Source organism: Octopus bimaculoides, chromosome 17 (genome assembly GCF_001194135.2).
Source record: "Octopus bimaculoides isolate UCB-OBI-ISO-001 chromosome 17, ASM119413v2, whole genome shotgun sequence".
Classification (NCBI taxonomy): Eukaryota; Metazoa; Mollusca; class Cephalopoda; order Octopoda; family Octopodidae; genus Octopus; species Octopus bimaculoides.
The window spans coordinates 29,300,043-29,303,607 of NC_068997.1; positions in this window are offsets into that span (position 1 = coordinate 29,300,043).

Genomic DNA, 3,565 nt, shown 5'->3' on the forward strand with positions numbered 1-3,565 from the left:
ATTACAAGGAGATCCACTTGCACCTTACTTACACATTTTTCTGGATTATGAAATGCGTATATTTCGACAAGAAAACTGATGCACTGTTAAAAAAAAAGGCTACTGTCTAGATCTATTGCTGCAATATTTCTTGCATTTAGCCTTTGTTGATGACGTTGCAATTTTAAATAAGTTCTTGGCAACTGAAACACAACAGATAAATTTTCAGAGTTCTATATTTAAGAGATGAGGAATTATGTACATTATTTACATTATTTACATTTGACGGATATTTGTCCTCATCTTGTTTGTTGTTAACACAGCGCTTTGGTTGATATGCCCACAGGCATATGGCATAGTGGTTAAGAGCGCGGACTACTAACCCCAAGATTCCGAGTTCGATTCCAGGCAGTAACCTGAATAATAATAATAATAATGATAATAACAACAACATTGAAAAATGCCTTAGAAATGAGAACCCAGGTTCGAAATTTCCCCCAAGACACCGGATGAAAGCTGGAGCGTATATCAGCCGAAACGTTGTGTTAACAACAAACAAGATGAGGACAAATATCCGTCAAATGTAAATAATGTAAATAAATTTTCAAATCTACATTCGCAAAATTTGACAAAAAAAAAAAAGTCACTGGTTTAAAAAGCAGAATACTCTGTTGTTGATTTGAACATCAAGGGTTCAACTGTCTACGATGTAACATGGCCGACAGGTTTAATGTTGCGTATCTCTGACAACATCCGACCTAGCGAGCCTCTGATCGTACATCGGATAAACAAAGTTATGACTCTCTTTCTACGTCTCTTCTCCACAAATTCTTTTAGACCAATGGTTCTCAACCATTGTTTGCGTTTGGGCCCTTTCGATTTCTATCTTACTCTACTGGACTTCCATAGCCATTCACTAGATATTTTAAAAAAATCTTACTGTATATATTTAGATAACTAGGAATTGTATGTATATATATATACATTTTGTCTGAATGTACAATGTTCTTAAATGGTCAGTGACGGTCTCGCTCGGTCACGCGTGGACAGCGATCACACACGCACGCGCGCGCATACAGGTGAGAATCCATGTACGTGTTCGCACACGTTTTTGTGAGTTTATCATAGTCTTAAATTTAGAAAATTGCAAAATGATCTTTACACGTATATAACAATCAATAAGGGAAATAAGAGATGTAAGTATACATTAGTCATCTCCCTTGCATCAACCGACTTTCGTCAATATTTTTGTTTTATCGTAGAAAGGACCTGATCAATGGTAGATAAAGTTCCATGATAGATGCAAGTCCATCTAATGAAAAATGAATCATTATCATGAAATATTGTCACAAAGGCAAAGTAATCATTAAATGTTAACGACTAATTATGCTATAACACTATTAATGAAGTTATAAAAACAGTGATACCTCACAGTAGGAATTCAATGCGTTCCATAACCGAGCTCGTCTTACGATTTATTTGTTTTACAAATCAATTTTCCTCATTGAGATTAACTAAAATATAATTAATCCGTTCCAGCCCCTAAAAGACCACTCAAAAATGATATTTTATGGGTTTTAAAACAGAAAAAATGTAGTAACAAGTAAAATGACAATTATAAAAAAGAGAATGCAAAAGAAATATGTAAACTCGTTTTATTAATTGAATTACCTTAAAGATGGTACGATTTGTGCTTGTATGAAACTTGTTCGTACTGTGGATTTCCGCTCGTATTTCAAGGCAAAAATTCGCACGAGTCTCGGCTCGTACAGCAAATTACTCGTACAACGAGGCACTCGTACTGCGAGGTACTACTGTATGGTCCTTTTTGTTATGGTGGGGAGAGACCCGTTGTTTAGTGTTGCTTTTATCATCGTAAGATTGTGTTTCGAGTCGTTGGACCAGGCGATGCGTTGTGTTCTTGAGCAACACACTTCATTTTTATGTTACCCCAGTCCACTCAGGCGACAGAAATTTGTAATCCTGCAAAAGACTGTCGACTCGTCCAGGGAGAGGATATATCCACCGCAGAATCCAGGAAATCGGCCTCGTGAGCCCAAGGCTCGAGGGAAACCTTTAATCCTTGATCCTTCTTTTTTATAATTTTACTTATATCTACGATGCATTAAGGGAATATTAAGCCGACTCCTGTACTTGACTGGCATTATATGAAAGGCGAAGTTGACTGCAGCAGAATTGAAATTCAGAACCTAAAGATCTGTAAAAAATATCACAGGTAATTTGTTCGACGCGCCAAAGATTTTTCTAATCAAGCAAGAACATACAATGCTGCACACACCACAGCAACACGGAGGTGCGGCCGGTGATGCAGTAGAAGCACTAGCGTAGCTAGAGGAGCCGGACTGAGGCGGTCTGCCCCGGGCGGCACACACTCTAGCTACGCTAGGGAATAGAAATCTGCCTGAAACTATCAACTGTTGAATAATGATGATGATGATGATGATAAATGCCCTGATGCAATTATCCAGGCAGTGGCTCTCATGGTTTCTTATCTTAACTGATTGGAAGTGTCATCATGTACATTGTTTTGTCTTGATATAAAAGATGAGCTACAGCCAATATTCTGCTTAATATCACAGATTTGCTTGTCAGTTGTTTGACCTTAACCAGTTGAGCATGTCCCTTAGTGGTTGATGATATGTGCAGCTCTGATCACGAGCAGAAGCAATGGGGGGGGGGCATCATAGCCATGTGTTGAGAGGAATTCTTCGGGGTTTGAATAATTCACCTCTGGAAACATGGGTGTTTCATTCAACAACCTTAAACAACCTCTATTCAAGGACCATTTGAGCATACATACATATACACGGATATACATATATATAGATAAGCATGTACATATATATGTGTATGTACTTCGAAACAAATGTATAACACATTAGTAGCCTGTATAGTTATATTTTGACGCACGCACGTATGTATAATTTGAAAAGAGAAGAATGAAACTCAAATCCTTTACATTTTACGATTAATGTATTTATTGTCGGGTATTGCCGAACATCATCGAATGTTTGAGGACGTTTCGCTTTTAATCGGCGCAAATTGTCTTGTGTGTTTGTTTGCAATTTTATGTGCCAAATTCGAAAAACTGATTGGTTCTACAGCAGATACATACACTGCACCGATCGATGCACATATATGAAGGCAGTGATGGTGAGTTCTTTAAGTTCATGAAGGAAAGAGAAGAGATAGATAGATACATAGATAGACAGACAGACAGATAGATAGATAGATAGATAGATAGATAGATAGATAGATAGATAGATAGATAGATAGATAGATAGACGGACGGACGGACGGACAGACAGACAGATAGATTTAAAAGCAGACAAATTTAGTGATAAGTTTGGGAACATTTGGTGTGTGAAGATGGAACAGTAAGACAAAATGTGCTAGGCACGTTAATGTCGAGTGGTGTAGAACATTAGGCATAACTACAGGGTTTTACCCCCCAGACTTTGGGAGGTCATAACTTTCAGAATATTTTTTAATGAAATTTTCTATGCATATAGTATTTACTATGTAGAATCCGAATATAGAAAAATTTCCGGTGAAAGTGTTTTGG